The 18,205-nt window shown below is 43.8% G+C and overlaps 1 long non-coding RNA gene across 2 annotated transcripts in view; it reads left to right on the forward strand.

The window, feature by feature from the left end:
* Window positions 1-60: 60 nt before the first annotated feature.
* The window catches only part of LOC137864671 (uncharacterized), a 95,033-nt gene continuing 76,888 nt past the window's right edge, over window positions 61-18,205 (forward strand). For both annotated transcript variants that reach the window (XR_011101586.1, XR_011101585.1), the window contains exons 1-2: window positions 61-540; window positions 636-706. This is a non-coding gene — a long non-coding RNA (uncharacterized lncRNA). The remainder of the gene's footprint in view (window positions 541-635; window positions 707-18,205) is intronic.

Genomic DNA, 18,205 nt, shown 5'->3' on the forward strand with positions numbered 1-18,205 from the left:
TGCTGAGGCGCGGCGGGATGAGGAGAGGAGAAGGGCCCCTGGCACCGCGGGTGGGTTGGAGAGCAGCGAGCTGTTCCCTCACTGAAAGGCAGGAAACACAGGGGAGGGTGTCGAGAGGACGCGGCCGGTCTCTGTTTAGTTTTCCCGGCGAGAGGAAGGAGAGGCAGCGGGCACGAACTGAAGCCCAGGAGGTTCCAGCTCAATAAGAGGGGGCACTTCTGTGCTGTGAGGTGACAGAGCACGGGGACAGGCTGCCCACAGAGGTTGTGCGCTCTCCTCTGGAGGTGTTCAAAACCTGCCTCGATGCCATCCTGCACAATGTGCTCTGAGTGAGCCTGCTCAGCAGGGGTTTGGACTGGGTGGTCTGCAGAGCTCCCTTCCAGCCTCGGCCAATCTGGGACTCTGTGACTCTGTGAAAAAGGAGTTTTTTGCCAAGTCAGTGAGCAACCATCAGGGCAAAAGAAAAAGCTCTGGCAGGTTTTATTGGTGGCATACCTGCCCGTCAGCTGTCAGCCCTGTATTGTGCCTCGAAACCAGCTAGTAAGAAAGTAGTAAGCCCTGACATGAGGGGTTTCATCTGTAAAAATTGAAACCCAAACCTGGGGTTAATTACGCTGTCACTCTCCACCCCACAGCACTGCCTGGACTGCCAGCAGTGCAAGACGCCGCGCCCCCCCCATGGCCTAAGGACACACGTGCAATTCAGGTGCGGCAAAGCAAAAGGGAAACTGGGATTTTGAAAATGTTCTCCACCAATTCCGTAGCATTTGTGTGTTTCAGAACATAAAGCACACGTAATTAATAAAGAATTTGGTGGTATGATTGTTATGTTAAGCTGGTGGAGCACAGTATTTTGTGCTACCGGTTAGCGGGCTGTATGGCTGACAGCGTATTGACAGGTGCAGGAGGTTGTTGGCTAATGATAAAGTAGGTGCTTAATTACAGTGCACTTTCATTGGGCAGAAAACAAGTTTGTATCATCAAATGTGTGTGGGGTTTAAGTCCACAGCCTGGTGCTGTGTGTGGGAAGAATCCCACTGATTTCTATGGCTGCAAGTACGTATGTACGTAATGTATGTGGAGTTTGTCAAAGAAACGGTTCTGTTGGGATAGGCATAAGAACATAATGTGTGATTTGTAAAACTAAGCAAAGATGTGGTCTGTGCATAATAATACAGTATAAAAGAGTGTTATAGATGAGAAGGCACCATTAGGACAAAAACTGACAGATCATCGAGTTACAAAGCAGAGGTATGATGTCTTTGGGTTTCCATGATCTTGTTTGAAAGGTGGTTTATTTTCTGCTTGGAAACACAAAGAGGGGGCAAGCAAGGCTCTGATCCTGCAAAGACTTGAGGAAGTTACTTTGCTGGGAGACTTAGTGAGATTATTCACATGCTTAAAATATTTAATAGAAGAGGACTTTTTGAACTGTGCTAAAACTGTTGTCAAGCATCTCAGGTTAAACATGCTCGAAAAAGAATGCATTTTTCCTCTTCTTTTTCAGTAGATGTCTGAATGTAGCCTTAAAGATGGGTGGAGTCTGCTCATATGACCTGTAAGTGAATGTGTCCCCTTTAAAAAGAAACTTTTTGAAACAGTTCATTCAAACAACTCACAGAGTTGCATAAAACAGTGTATGTGGTGGGTGTGATAATGAGATATAAAGCTCTGTGAATTCAACTCTTCCTGTTTTTTCCAGATTTTTAACCTAAAGGTTTTCTTCTTGTTATTTGAAAAAGTATAGTTTCTTCTTGTGCTCCTGCAATACAGCTGATGAGGAAAGATCTTTTACTGCCTACTGAAAGTGAAGTGGTGATTCCTGGAACCTTTTCTTAGGTAACGTAAATGCATCAGCAGGACTGAAAGCATGACTCACTGTTTTGACTCGAAGTTTATCAGCAAAGAAACATACAAAAGGAGGAGATGGCAGTGGAGTAGTGGCTTGGCACTCTGGTAGTGATGGTTAGAATGCCTCATACACTTGGTTTGCAGCACCGTGGGTCTCAGCTTCCTGATTAACACAAGTGAAATCCCACAGAAGCTAGAGGCTAAGGAAGCGTCTATGTCATCCATTTTCTGTTGTGCTTCTGCCACTGTTCTGTCTGGCCTAGTTTTAAACATCCTGAGCAATAGGACTTCCCTGGAGAGATTTCTATAATAGTAGCATTAGTTTCCTCAGAGTTAGAGTTGTCTCCGGGGCACGGTTCAGGTAGCTGCTTGTATGCCAGGAACTTTTGGTCGTAAGAAAATTAATCTTTTCCCATCTCTCTGCTTTGAACTCTCACTCCAGTCTCCAAGTTGCATGGGACTCTGTTGCATCTGATGCATTTCCTTTGTATAATGGGAAGAATTGGAAAATGTGTTCATTTTCACTAACCTTTCCTCTGCCCTGGCCTGCAAATGGAGAGGCAAGAGAAAAGGATTTTTCTTCTGGTAGCTCAGTTAACTTGTTTAAAGCTCGTTGAAGAGCTTCTCTGCCTTCCTGCATGCAAATCTGCACAGAAACAGATATATTTCTTGGTGAGCCGGGGGCTTCTAATGCAGAATGGACCAGGTTTCCAGGTCTGATTTGCATTTGCTTCACTGAGGTCAAATTAATGAAATAATTTGGAATATGTCAGAGTGAAATCCCCAAAGTAAATGACTGTGAAGATTGGTCTTGTGTTCAGAGGGTAAAAGATGATTTGAGTTGTGTTTTTTTTTTTGTCCTTCAAACGACTTCAAACAAATTCTTGGCCTAAATGAAACGGTTTTGGTTATTCTACTCTCTGACTTCTGCAGTAACAGAACCTCAGACATAAAGAAACATCAATAAAGCCAATTCAGAAGTAACCACAATGCTTGCTTCTACTTAAAGATGTTTATTTTTAATGTCCTCACTGTTTTATAGCCACTTTCCAAAGGGATGACATTTACGTGTATCATCAGGCCTGCAGTGAGAAGGGCAGTGGTCTGCTTCTTGGATAACAGTGATAGGAGAAGGGCTCTGGAGTTTTGACTCTCATCTCATAAACAATCGTGCTCAAACAATGAGTGATGTTTATTCTTTTCCAAAGAGCAGTTTATTCCTTGCATAAGAGGAGCTTATACTTTGCTTTTAAAATTCTAGAGCCACTTGAACTGCGTTAGGTTTATGTTTTTCAGAAGAACTGAGTCTCCCTATAAACTCACAAGCAGTGAAGAAAGCTCGAGTGACATGCTAGTCGCATCTACCGCCTTCCTCTGAAGCTGTGGAGCAAGGCAGTGGTGACTTCAGGAGAAACGAGGAGTTGACTCAAGTCATCTGAAAGAACTAAATGTCATATTGTTGAAGGACAGTGGCATGAGTTTTGCTTGGAAGACAGCAAAGGTGAAAATGGAAGACTAACATGTGGTCTGTGCGTGTGAGATTGGGAGAGGCAGTGGAAAGGTTGAGGAGTCTCATAAAGGAAGAGAGATTGGCCAAAAAGGGGGTTAGCAGTTGCAAGAGGCAAGGGACATTGGCAAGAAAACTGGTTTATGGCCTGATCAAGGTTTTCTTAGCTATGTAGCAGTGATGGAGGGATTCATCTCAGAGCTACTGCAGAACAAATTATACCTGTAAGACTGGCAAGTCATAGATTATACTTCATTTCATTAGATGCTTGTATACAATTTTTCTGCAATTAAACCCTTTTCTTCAATATTTGCATCTTTTCTTACTGTTAACCTGCAAAACAATTGAGTCAATTGAATCAAATTTTACTTTGGGGTTAAATGACTGTCTTTCTCAGTAATGTCCTGCAGGTTTCTCCAGGCTTGCAAAGGGAGGAAGGCCTTCTAGCATTCTCATAAGAACCATTAGAAGGAAATGTCAATATGAAAGTTCTTTATGGGGACCTCATCAGTGCCTCTGAATAGACAGTTTTACAGGAGGGCAGTGAAGATTTGTTCATTTTTAAGGTGAGAAGTTTTTGTTGCTCTGTTGGCTACTGCTAGGGGAAGGCTGTGGGACCAGATCATGAGTATGTCGTGGCTCCTTCAGCTTGTTCTGTTAATTCACAGCCAGCACCCTCGTACCACTTCATTCACAGCCGGTTTTGTACCACTGTAGACACCTGCTTATCCTTTGGCTTTGTAGCTCCTTGGAGACCTGAAGGTCTCAAACAGTGGCTGCAATGGATCCTTGCCAATCTGAGCCATCTGAAAACATGTTTAAAGCTGCTAAATGCTTTTTCACCCCTAAAAGTAAATGTTTATTCCCTGAACTCCCTTTTAGGTTTCAACTGAAAAATCTTATTGTAATTCATTTGAGCAGTATTACGAGTATATTTTCCAAGGGAACAGAAAGTAGATGTGATAAATGCCCGAACAGGAGATTTAACCTAGCGTCTGCTGTTTTAAAGAAGCATTACAAAACAACAGAGGGTAACCATGTTTTGTTTGGGTTTAATTGATAGGTGATACACCTGATCTTCCTTTTTATTCTTTTCAGGTCACCCTGAAAATATGGGGCAGAAATGTGCATTGAGATAAACTCAGTATGACCCGTCCAGCTTGCAGTGGTTATGACAAATTAGTGCTATTTTTGCAACAGTCAGCGTATCAGAGGTGTTTCAGATAAAATTAATCCCCTAGTCACAATATAAATTAGACTCTTTCTGCAAGATAAGGAAGTAAGGAGAATCAATGGTGGTAGATACTGTTGCTCTATAGACCTAGATTCCATGCTTGTCTGATGTATGATGCTTAACTACAAAGTTAAGGGGCTAATTCTCACGTTTACCATAAGCATACGCTTAAGTGCTTTGCTGGGTTCAGACATAAATAAATCAGGATTGAAATATAATTACTTGACAAATACTTCTGAAGACGGAAGCTAATTTGTCCTCTTCTCAAGGTGAAAAGAAAACACATGGCATTCACGTCACAGAGATTCTTTGCATTTTTACTATCATTCAACTTTTAAAAATCCCAATAAAATACTCAAATACTTATCTTTTCATTTGGTCTTGAAATGCTGCATGGCTTAACTGTAGAAAAGGTGGCATGCACACAAACCTAGCAGTGCGCTGATGACAAACGGAGGTGAAACTTACTCTGCTACTTAGCAGAAGTGAATTTCAGCCTGTGAATAGTAAGAAAAAGGGTAAAAGGGTGAATGTAGATCAGATTATCTTGTTTTAAATTAATTATACCTGTTACTTGTTCTAATTATTGCAAAATTGATGTATGTCTTTTGAAGAAATATTAGGACTATACTTCAGGATTTGCGATTGACACAGGGTATATCTGGGTTAGCAGCTGATTTTTCTAAGCCTCCTTTTTACTTTCCTGAAAAAAGAAAATGCTGTGAATTACCTTGTCTGTACTAGAATGCAAAAGCTATTTCAATTTGAATGCTGGTTACTAGCAGCATAACTAAACATTCACATTCATCTTGGTAAACCCCATTAGACCTTATCTGAGGGTCAGATCACAAAATTACGTAGGGTTTAGTTTAGGGTTTTGCATGCAAATGACATGTTTAGTTCGTCCAGTTAAACTCACCCTCTGTATCTCAAGATAACAGTACGATTTTTATTTAGATTTGGAGCTCTTCTTCCCTTTAAGAAAACATAATCCTTCCCCGTATCTACTTGTTGATGCCTTTGCTTTACTGGAGTAATGCAATGAGTGCCAGCCAAATCAATGCTCCTCTTCATGAGAGCAGGGAGTGTTTTCTATACGGAGCCGTCGTCACTGGCTGCTAACGAGGAGCCTACAGAGCCCGTCTTGTCAGAAGTTGCGGCTGCCATTTGCGTGCTTGTCACAGGCATGCACAGAGGCGAGCCATGCAGCTGTGGGAGCTCGGACAGCGAAGGCAGCTCTTCCACTGTCTCGCGTGGGGCTTCTTTCTGAGCGCCTGGCAGAGCTGAGGGAACGTCTTGCAGAGATGCCTTCATTTTCCATGGGGAGGACCGGGAGGCATGAAGGAGCACAGTCCCATGGTCAAAAGGATGATGCATACTCTGATCTTTGGGCCAATTAAATAGATTGCAGGGCCCCTCGTTAACTTCTGCCCATATACCAACTGAGCAGCCAGCCTGAGCAGAATAAGATTGCTTTCTCATTTTACATAAGGCTTTCATATGCTATACCCCCTAGTAATTAACTGGATTAAAGGGTCTGGCTTCCTTGAACTTCTTTCTTGTCTGATGCACTTTGAATTAGATGTAACCATTACAAAAGTTATCAGAAGCAAAATCCTTTTTTTTTTTTTTTTTTTTCCTCCCTTTTTAGGTATAGTGGGTATTTTGAGGTATCACACTTAGCAAACACAGCAAAAAAACCTTCCTACAGGTGGATGCTCTAAGTGCCATAAACCCCCTGTCCACCTGGTTTTATTTCCTTGCTGTAAAGCTTCTTATTTTAAATTTTCAGCAAGAGTAATTTGTCTGTCAGTGGACATGCATTTTCCTGCTTTGGTCTTTTCATATTTATTTATTTATTTGTTCTAGATAGAGTTAGTGCTTATTAAAAAATTAGTGCTATGAGAAACCCTAATGAGCTTTGTACTCAGTCTTACTTTCAGGTAGTTCCACTGACTGTGCCTCAGTTTCTTTTGGTTTACCTTGAGGCATAAAAGCAGAATCAGGCATAGTTTAGCCAAAGATTTACTGTAATCCACAAAGCCAGTGAGAGCAGAAAAAGAAGGAAGCTCTACGTAATCAGAAATCAAATAATGCAGTCTCCCTACATCTCCGGTTGGTCACTTGCCGGTGATATCAAACGCATGTACAAGCCTATTCTAGAGGCACAACAAGCAGTTGCCTAGGGGAAGAGCAACAAGACCAGTAGTGTGTCTGAGCCCTGAGCCTAGAAATGGTTTTGATTAAATTCATGTCATTTTACAGGCAGGTGCAGTGCTTTGATATCCTTATGTTTATTCTGCAGCTCACCTACCTCAGTCTTCAGCAGGAGGAAAAGATGTTGGAACATATCGCTGAGTAAAAAAAAACAAACAAACAAACAAAAGAAGAAAACAAACAGAAAATTGAACTTGTCAGTATTCCAGGGAGAGTGATGTAACTGCGAAGTAAGTGTTGCAGTTCAACTCACCAGGGACAATCAAGCGATTCTCTGGGCATGGTGGCAGAGCTGCAGTAAGCCTATCTGCTACGTGGGGACCAGTTTCATTAGCTTCAGTAAAATTGCTTCACTGAGTAGGATGAGCGGGATCTGGCTTTTAGAAAACTGCAGAGAATGTTATTGCAGGGTTCTCAGATTTTTTTTTTTTCTGTTTAAATTGGCTCAGCAGGCCTTGCAAAAATCCCTGTAGGTTTGAACAAAAAATGATTTGCAGTTTCCTAGAGGCTGACAACTGTTTCTTCTCTAATCAGATATTGCCCTGAAGGGAGATTTGGTCTCCCTGTGGATCAGGCAGCGATAATCCAAAGTTACTTACATGGGGCCAAATCCGGCTTGCCAGCATGTTTAGAAAAGGGTTTAGCAGTTTGTTTTACATCTTAGTCCACAGTAGCTCTGGATGATATACGGAGTGTGGTAAGATTACATGGCAAAAGTGGCTGTCCTTGATGATATTAGTGCTTGGGCACACTTTTGACAAAGACATATGACAGTGATTTTCCTACCTTGAACTTGAAAGAGAAGTCAGGATTTAATTTTATGTCAGCACCCGGAGGCTCTTTATTTCTTGCCTTTGCTCTTTATTGCTCCCACACTGCAAAAACATACACCAGACTGAAGTCTCTAATAACACAGTCCATGGAAATCACAAATGCAAGGTCACACATTGCTTTCTATTGGCCCCTGAAGTCCAACTTGGGCACTTCTATAAAAGCAGAGACTCTTGTGCCATTGACTCTTCTCTCTCCGACTGCTCTTGGCCTGGGAACACTGGAGCACTTACTCTACTACAGAGCTTTTCTTCCAGATGCTTAACAAATGGCATAGTATCTTCCAAAGGGGCCACTGATCTTTACCTGGAGTCTGTGGAAGTCATCAGTGGTCAACATTCCCAGTGAGATAGCTAATAGTCATGTGCCTGCTCCTGAAGGTTGATGTGCAAGGGCTTTGTTGGGACCAATGGCAGAATTAAATTCCAAAGTCAGCCTTAGATTTAGTTGTGTGTTTTTTTTTTCATCAGACTTGGGTTTATATGAGAGGGAAGGGAAAACAAGCAGCAGGACCCCATCCCTTTTCCTCTGGTTGTACTGGCTGGTGCTCCTGGGTCAGATAATGCAGATGTCTCCCTTGGTAGCTGTGTCAAGTTCCTGTGGAAGCACGCAGGCATTGGAGTGCTGCGCCTACCGCCATGGGTTCGATACTCACTGTTTAGTCTTTGAATGAACATGCATATTTCTGAACATTACTTCTCTTGCACAATACTAGTGGCAGAATTTAAAAGATGCTTTGGATCAGACAGCCGAGCGTTTCCTCCTTTTCAGGGGTTTGTTCTGCCTTGTGATGGCTGTACAATGACGGATGAAAAAAGCATTTGTTTTTCAGTTTGAGGTAGCTAATGGATTTCAAAGCTATTTGCTATTGTAATTTTTTTGCCTAATTGTTTTCTCTCTGTAACCATATGCCTTCACTTCTAGGATTTACTCTTACGTTCCCATGTAGTTAGATTGATGCAGATTCTGTGCACTTCCACAAAATGACTCTCTGTTCGATAGCAATCAGGGATGCAGACAGGAAAGACAGAGGCTGCAAGAAGATGATTTTCCTCTGCCACTTGGAATGTAATTTCTAACCTGCTTTTGGAAAAAATGACACCCTAAACTCAGAAAGTGGGTATCGTGTTATTTTATGTAGTAATCTTTTAAAACCGGGCAGCAGACTAATGAAACAGACAGACAAGCCCTACATAAGTCAAGTTTCTGACTGCTTTACAAAGGTGTTTTTTGCACTGGCACCAATTTATAGCCAACGCACTTTTTGAAAGATGTGGTATGGCGGGTAGGGAGGTTCTTGTAGGTCGGCACCACATCTAACACTAGAGTCGTATCTAGTTTCTGTAAATATTGATTTCTCTTTAAACAGGTTGACTTTAACTTGTTTTTAATTAGTAATGGCAGATGTTCAGCTGGAAGAACAGCTAGGGATCATTATTCTAATAATGTCCTATTAGCTTTTAAACTTTCCTCTTAATGTAAATCAGTAATTAGAGTGCTCTGCCTATCTGCCGTATTCTACTTCAAATTCTATCTGTAAGCCAGTATACCGGGATGCCCAAAAGCTGCAGGGATTGTACTTTGTGTCTTATGACTGTGTTTCGGGTAATTGCACTCTGAGGACAAAGCAGAGTAACGCAGGAGAGCTGTGGAAGTGGTCCCCACCTTCTCCAGATCCATGGGAAGGATATCCCGTAGTGATTCAGAAAGCTGCTCCGACTGCAGGGGAGCAGTCCCAAGCAGGTCCAGGTGCAGAATAGCCCCTGGGGTTGATGGGGGTGTCCCCTGCAGCCCTGTGAGCTCCCCCTTCCCGGGAGAAGCTGGTGGCAAAGGCAGGGCTGGGCTGGGGTAACCCTCTGTGCCAGCAGGGCAGGGGAGTGCCCCAGGGGGGGATGATCTGCAAGGATTAAGGCAGTTTCACATGGGTCCCTGGCTACGTGACTGGGATAACGTGGGGTGGGTATCTTGGGTAGCTTTCCTTTTGCTGGAGGCCTTTGGCTCTGTGTATTTAGATGCAGGTTCTCCCCCTATTTTTTTTCCCCTTCTCACACATGTTCACGGCTCTGTTCTAATACAAGGCAGTCTTGGCACTTCCTTCAACTGATTTTGTATCTCTGTAACTCCACTGAATCTCACCATGCCATTCCAGCCCCATCCTGCTCTAAATCAGCACTGAATCCAGCATGAGATGTGTCTGTCAGTGTGTATATGTAGAATTTAGCTGGCTTGGTTGTTTTATCCTTGTAACTTGTCTCTTACAAACAACAAACCAACCTGTTTTATTCACTGCCCTCTGGTGGCATACTCACTTTTCCTCATATTAATCCTCGTCATGTACAAATATATCATCCATTTCATCTGCTGGTCCCAAAGGAGGAGTTAATAGCATTATTTGCACATGGCAAATGTGCAACAGAAAAACAGATGCGCAGACCTTATTAGTTGCCTACAGCAACATCAGCAATGTCCAGACCTTTGATGGCCCCCGGGGATTCAGGAACAGATCAGCAGTCCCTTGACTCCCACCCCAACTACCGTGAGAGGTGCTCTTCGGTGTGTTATTCCCGAAACCCCAATCCCATTCACATTCTCAATTGGAATAGAAAGTGCTAGTTCTTGCCATCAGATATGAGGGCACATGTGATTGTGTCTATATATTTGATGTTTCCCTTGGGGATATAGTGTTGTTAAACTCCTTCAGTATCGAGCCTTAATCATATACCCCCACTGAAATAAAATGACATTCTAAAAAGCTCGCTGCAACTTTCCTGCCTTCTGGAGTCAAGCCCGGAGAGGCGTAAATCTGCCACGCTGTCTAGAAAAGGCTACTTTCTAGTCCAGCAGTTACACAACCCAGTTGACTCGTCTGCAAAGATTTCCTTCCTTGCTGTCTCCCTAGCCTGATCACCGTATCTTTCTTTTCTCTTCCTGAGGGTACGGCGCTTAGTGACCGGTTTGATTTCAAATAAATAAATCATGCTCTAATATATCCATCAGACTCTTCTGGATCCCATCTGAGAGGTCGCTCCATCCTTACCTGACGTGTTGAGCCTGCTGACCATTTCCCTGTCCTGCAGCCTTCACGCCAGCAGTGTCTGCCTGTACTGAGGAGGTCTCTGCACAGATGGAGTTACCAGGCAGCAAGTACCATACTGCTGTGAGGCAAGAATCAGATTCGCTATCTATCTCTGCGTTACTTTTGGAGGACAAAACTACCTGACACTTCTGAAAGCCACCAGGGCAGCTGGCAGTGACAGCCTACAGGTTGCCGTACTGGTATGTCCTGTGGCATTCCCTTAAATTCATGTTCCGCTCTCCCTCTGTACACCACGCAGTCTTACTGGAGGACTGCCCGGTGTGTTCACCTCTTGCTGTTTCAGGGAAGAAGGTGTTAGGGATCTTTTTTAATTACTTTGTATTTCTCGGTGTTTAACTTCATTCTTTCATTCGGGCTGTGCTTGAAGCATATCCGGCCTGATGTGACTAAGCTGTTGACTCACTTCTTTTATGGCTGTAATAAAACTAGATCTAATGACCAGTGTCTGGATATCAACCACCAGCAGCATTTGCAAAAAAATCCAGGTTGTTCCTTCTCAAGGTTCTGTGTCCTGGTATAACATTCATTTAATTTAAAATGCCTAGTGAGCATGGCCCACTTGTAATCACATTTTGGTCTTCTTTTCTAGAGATTCTCTGCCTGGCTGTAGCGTTATCCCAAACCCTCCAGTTCAGAAAGTTTTAAATAGCATTCTTTTGGAATCTGTCCCTGCAACCATTAGCACTGGTAATTGCACTCAAGGACTTAATGTAGACAAATAGCATTGCACGAGGCTCTAGGGATTTGATAATTTTAGGAATTAGCATCTTGCCTCAGTGTTAGCATCCATCTGGTGTAATTTGGGTGCATCTCAGCCCCTTCTGTCATCTCAGGTGGGCAATTCCAATGTGTCTGGGCCACACAGGGCTGAGGAAGTGCAAGCTTCTAGTTTTTGCTTGCAGGCTGACCCCAGCAGGTTCCCCAGATGTGAGGAAGGCTTCAGTGAGCATCTGCGTGAGAGTGTGGCCCTTGCACTTCTCATATCTTTGCTGATGAGATGAATTTCATGCACAGGAATGTGGCACGAGAGAATCCATTTGCTCACTCTATATCCATTTGCTCACTGTATATCTATGGTAGTTTCCTTGACAGTGGCAAAACAGTGGACTATTAAAAGTAATGCAGAACATAGAAAGGAAGGAGAATTGGGGACCTGGAATTGGTTCCCTGGAGCCTCCACTATCTGCTGTAGTGGGGAAAGCCCGCAGTAATTCTACCCAGACAGCCCAGACTCAGAGAAATGATAGGTTATAGCCCTAGGACATCTGCAATTGCAAGGCTTCCAAATTGAGATTGTATCGCAATATTTGATGCTGGAGTCATTCAATTACATAAGGTTCTCAGTTTCATTTTAAAGAAAAGATAAGTTTCTGTACTGCACAGCAGCAAAGATCAGCTTGCACAGATCAGCTGAGGGCCCAGGAGAAGCTCGTCCTCCAGAGACTGAACAGTCCTGCAGTTACTGTGTAACATCTCATGGTTTTAGAATCTATCACATGACAGAACCAATCTCATATTGGGAAGTTGCTTTCAGTGAATACTAAGTTGTGTTTTTTGTTATTTTTTTTTTTTAAGCCCCAAACCCAACAACTGTAGTTTCAGCAGATCCAAAGCTCTCTGTGGATTCACAAGATATTCAGCAAACACTTTGGGAGTGAAACTGGGGACATTTGATTTGGAGAAGCTGAATTATTTTTCTCAAGCATCCCAGCTTTTGCCTTGATATGGTGTTTGCATTCCACAATCAAGCTGTTATTTAAAAAGCAAATTAAACAAAGAAGATAAATGAAACAATAGGGGATGATTAAAAAAAAAAATTGGAAGGTGCAGAAGTTTGGATTTTCAAATTATGTGCCCATTGTATGCACAACTCTTAATTTGCAGATCTGTCTGGCAAGCTCTTGGTCTGCTGGGGATGAACACTGCAGGGAAAGCTGCCCTGGAAAAAACAGATGAAGACAGGGCCTTGAACTCGCTTAGCTGGCTTGTGGCCTTAGTACCAAAGAAAAAATCCAGCTTTTCTCAGAGTCCAGCCTCCTCTTTCCTAAAGAAAGCAGCTGGTGGGGTGTGTGTACGTGCACAAGTGTTGCATGCAATTTCCTTTGCTTTAGCTTTCTTATCTTGCCACTGGGTTCACCCGAATACCTCACCTTTCTAGGTCTACTCAGCAGGGAATTAAATACACATCAAAACCCTGGTTCAAAAGGATTTTTAAGTTTCTGAAGAAACTGAGAAACTCAAGAGCACTGAAGTGCTCTGCTGAGCCCAGCAACACTGCCCAGGAATTTGGCTCCTCTCTTCTCAGGAGCTTTCCCTTGCGTTGTCAGCCCCTGCAGACATTGCCAGGGTTGTACAGAGGGCTGGGGGGCAGGAGCAGCGCTGGAGCCCCCTTTTCCCTTCCTGCAGCACAGCCGGTGCTCCTTGTGAGGTGGCAGGTAACGGACCTCGTCCCCCTGTGGCTCTGCCATCACCACCACTGTGGTGGCGACTGCCTTGCCCAGTCTGGCCAGCTGATGGAGGAGGTAAGAGCCGTGGTACCAGCTGCGTGGGTGAGAAAAGCCTTTCCTCTTGCTTTCACCATGACTGTGTAGAATGGAAGGTCTCTGGGGTGGGGATGGTTGGCTCTCTTTTTATACGGACTTCAGACCTCCTGGGCATTCCCTGGTGGCATCACTCACATTAACAAGGCAGCAGGCACATTTCCTGTGCCAGTACTGGTACTCATTGCTTTAACTCTTGTCCAGACTTGCAGGAACCATCAGACCCCAGAGGAAACTATCCATGTACTAAACCTATTTGGAGAAGGATGCTTATCCTGTATCTGCATTATTTCATGTAAAGTTCAACCTCTGAGATTCAATAAAGGAGCCAGAGAGGCAAACAGCCTCTTGGAAGTTTGGGAGAGAGTATAGCACCCCGGGTTCCTCTGATAAAAGTGAGTGATGGTCCCCATGGAGCCATTTGAGCACCATCGGATGCACAAAGCTGTGCTTCTGCACACCTGGGCTTCCTTGGGTTCCCCTGGGTGCACTGAGGGTGGCCGTGGACCCTGCCCGAGCCTTCCTGCAGCCAGCATTGCCCCCAGGGGTCTCAGTGCCGTGTGGCTGCTGGTGGGCATTCAGCCAGGGAAAGCCATGGGTCTCATTGTGCGGCTGCAGCTCTCACAGGGACCCAATTTCGTGAAAAAGGACGGACTTTTCCATGTAGCCCAGCAAGGAGTTTTTGTGCTCAGCTGTAAGAGCAGCACTGGCTTTTGATAAGTGGTTGAGTGGTTTTAAACAATGAAAAATTAAAACAATCATTCAATTAAATGTGAGCACATGCCCTGAAGTGAACTGGTGTGGCTAACTTTACAGTTTTATTGATGATAAGGCTTGAAAGTATTTGATCATTCTTATTTCATGACTCTCTTGCTTAATATTATCCTTTTTTATAGCTGAGGTGGTTTTAAAACCTGAGATAAATTTTTGTGGCAGCAATACATTTTCCAAAAAATAAAAAATAAATGCAAATCTCCAGGAACAGATTGTTTAGTATCCCCTAAGCCAGAGGGGGTCCTATTCCATTTTTACATAGAGCAAGATTCTGAAAGATATTTAGGTGTCTACGGAGCAGACTGACAGCAAGGATTTGCAGAATTACGTAGGCAACAGCCTCCCATGAGTGTGTTTTGAGAACCAGCCCTTATTTCTCACAGAGACCCCATCACCAAAGGAGCCACGGGGCCTTTGCTCCCTGGAAGAGGGAGCTGCTCCATCCCCGCTCCTGCAGGGAAAACACGGTATGACAGCAGAACTACGGTGAAAGAGAAAGGCCCCCTTTTTAGAAATAAATGTTTTATTCACCTACTTTTTTACAAAACCTGGAAACTTGCCCCTTAGCTGCCTTCATCCCTAGCTCCCCCTTAAATGTCCTAGACAAATTGATAGCCAGGTATATCTGAAAGTCTGGCTTTATTATTTTATTCTGTTTTTAAACTCTGTGAGCTCTCTTAGCTAAGGGAAAGTGCTGGGAAGAAGCCCCAGTTCGGGGATCCTTCGTGTCCCTGATTTCAGGGCAAGGGAGAAGCTTGCTGTGTCCCGTGTGCTGGAAATAGCTATGTCAGGTTCAGGATGCTCAGCGCATAAGGGATACACGGGGCTGTGTCCGAAGGCTCAGCGAGCAGCTGGCTGGCCTCGTCACTGCCAAAGCAGGACAGTAATGAGGTAGCATTTCTTAACGGCAGCTTGCCTTGTCACTGGATATGATCTCAGCTTACGTCTGGTCCATAGCGTCATTTTCAGGAGTGTTTTGTCCTCGTGTCTCTATTTACTGTACTGTTTCTGCTGCATTTCTGAAGGAACCAGGTGGTTGCTTCACCCCCATTGCAAATGAAGAAGGTGGCACGAGTACTGAAAAGCAGAAAGAGTGCAAGTAATGACTTCCTTGGAAAGGTGAAGCGTGGTTTACCTCATTACAATAAACTAATTAAAGCTGGACTCAGATCTTGTCCTTGGGGCTGTGCATTGACACCTGGTGATAATAGGGCTAAGTACACATAAGTCAAGGGGAAATAAAAGTCCCTATTTGTGTTAATATGGCAGAATGAGCTTTATGGCTTCCTTTTGGGTTTCTCAGATCTGGCTATTAACAATTTTGAGGGAAAACAATGTTCTAATGCTTTTACCTGACCTTTCACAGTAGCATGTGGCAGTGGGGTGGTGGTGTGGAGTCAGGAAGGAAATTTGCAGATCTGGACTAGAATTCAGTGTTCTGGAGGCAAATATCCTGCAAAGATCCTTCCTGCTAAAAGCAGCTCAGGCTTTATTTCTCTTTAAAGCTACCTGAAATCCCAAAGTGTTTCCTCAAGCCAAATTGATTTCCCCATCTCTTAGTTTTGTGCCTTCTTTTCCCAAATCTAATCCCCCAAAGATGCTGAAGATGCTTCAGCAAGTTCCCTGCACAGGCTGCACCTCTCTCCTTGGGCAGCAATTGCTCCTCATGCCTCCTTCTCTATTGTCCACTGATTTCAGCAGAGCTGAAACCAGCCTCTAATTATCTGTATGTCCATGCTGTACATTCTTGGCTTTGGATCCCAAAGGCATGCTCTAATCTGGGCTGCTGCAGTGCTTTTACCTTGCTGGGCAGCTGAACTCCACCACAAGCACTCTCTCATTCCCCCTCCTCAGAAGAATTGTTGGAGGAGAAAGTATGCTGGAAAGAAAAAAAGGCTCATGAGTTGAGATAAGGATAATTTAATTAAAGGGAAAAGGAAGGGGGAAAAAACAAGCTAAGGCTGCATGGAAGCACAGAGAGAGGAAAAAGAAATTACTCTCTACTTCCTTGAGTAAGTTCTACTTCCCCAACTCACCTGTCTGTGCAAGTGTTGGAAAATAAATGAGATAAGGAATGCCAGTGAGGCCAGCCAGGTTGCATTTCTGAGAACTGCAAGCAGTGTGAAACTCAGTTCCAGTCGGAGCTGCCTGAGAAGCTCTTGCATGCCCAGAAGTGTCATTTTAAAGATACTGCTGATATTACCGGCTTCTTAGCCATGCCACTGCTTAGCAACTGCACATTGAAACGTCCATAAACCGCGTGTTAGGTTGAAAGAGGAGAAGCAGAGAGAACTTCAAAGTGGGAGGTATCAGTCTGAAAACCCCACGAGAAGGGCAATGTGGGCTGCTCCAGTCGTCCAGAGCCAGACTATCAACCCAGCAGCCGTTTCTCACAGATAAACTGGCTTCTTTACAGAGGGAAGAGACAAATCCACCTCCCCATCAGGCTGTGAAACATTTGCTGGGCTAGTCCATTGTGGCTGTGGCACTGCTGCTGTCCCGGGCATGGTGTCAGCTGTGGATCAGAAAAGCTGGCGTAGCTGATGGCAGACCCTGGCCAGCTCTGGTCCGTGCCAAGGCAGGAGAAAATGAGCCAATAATTAACCAAAAATGAACCATAATGTTAGGTGCTGACTGTTGCTTCATTGCAGAGCACCAGGGCATCCCTTGCTTTGTCCACCAGACATATTCCAAGGGCTCTGTTCTGCAGTGGTAACTCCTCAGGTACCGTTTGTCATAGCAACACATGATAAAATCACAGAGACATGAAGAATGTCATTGTGAATGGCTGTGTTTGGGGAGCTGTATGGGAACATTGCTTAACATCATTTGGGATCCCATCCTGCCAGGAACCGAAACTCTCCCCTAAAGCAAAATGAAAAAGTCACCATGATGTGCGGAGTCTGAAATTAAATACTCTGATTTGGTTTTGAACCCATAAACTCATCCTTTGCACACATCAATCAGGACTGTGATTCTGACAGACCATTATTCAGGATAAAACTGCTCAGCGCATTCAGGTAGGAGCATTTTGTTTAAAGAATTCCTTCAGGGATGCCTGAAGTGGAGAAATACCTGCGGTCTCTGCTAAGCGGTGCAGGACATTGTTCGTGATAGGTCTAAGAGGTTGTGTGTTATCTATGTTAAGTTATTTCTCAAAGGCTTTTAAAATGAAGGACTGTGTATTAAAGAAATGTCTGTGGAACTTGTCCAATGACAAAAGCCACATCTGTAAGGCAGAGGTGTGCCTTCATCCCAGCAAAGGCTGTCAGAAAGGGTAGCAGTACTTAGGAATTATGTCACGGTCAATTGGAAGCTTCTGAAATACTGTGTGAGGAGATTGGGTGGTAAAAAATAAAAACCGCCAAATGGCAGACATGGAAAATTAAGGTGAAGGGAAGGTGTGCAACACAGAGTGCGAGTGTGAGCCAGCGCTTTTTTTCTGAATAGAAAGACTGCAGTTAAACAAAATTAGGAAACATCACTTGTCTGAGCCAGAATGTGAGACGGCTGTAAGAAGAAATCTTTTCAAAATGCTTAAAAACCACAAGGGAATGTAAATCCAACTTGAGATTTACAAGCTCAGAGACACTGGTTTGGGCTCATATTTTTGTGAATATCTCTGTACATATTTTCATGGTGTTCCATGCGTTTTTCCCCTTTTTTGGAATAGTAGCACTGATTCCTGCATTAAGCAGAACAGATTTTAAAGAATCTTGCAGTGAATGAGAAGCTATAAAAGTCTACTTGTTGCCACAGAGTTTGTATTTACTAGGAATGAGTCCACATGAGTTGTTGTTCTCTGGCTTAAGTGTATGGGAATTTTCCAGAAATGTAGATTAATAGTTATTCTTTAGTTCAGTATTGACCATACTGAAGATGAGTCTGTGCCCATACACAATCGCCGCTGTTCTGAGAAAAAGTTCTTTAACAATAAAAGAAATGTTTCTGCAGGAGGGAGCGCTGTGTTGGCTTGTGGGGAGTTAGAGGACAACCTTAAGTCCCAGCCCCTTCCCATCCCTGTGATGCATTGTGTGCAATTAGCGGGAGTGATGAAGAGACTGGAGGCAGAATCCTCCCGAGCAGAGTGTAAGGTGAAATGGTCTCTGTGTACTTATTGAATCTAATAATTTACATCTCATTGAATCCAATCA

The sequence above is a fragment of the Anas acuta genome, chromosome 15 (genome assembly GCF_963932015.1).
Source record: "Anas acuta chromosome 15, bAnaAcu1.1, whole genome shotgun sequence".
NCBI classification, from domain to species: Eukaryota; Metazoa; Chordata; class Aves; order Anseriformes; family Anatidae; genus Anas; species Anas acuta.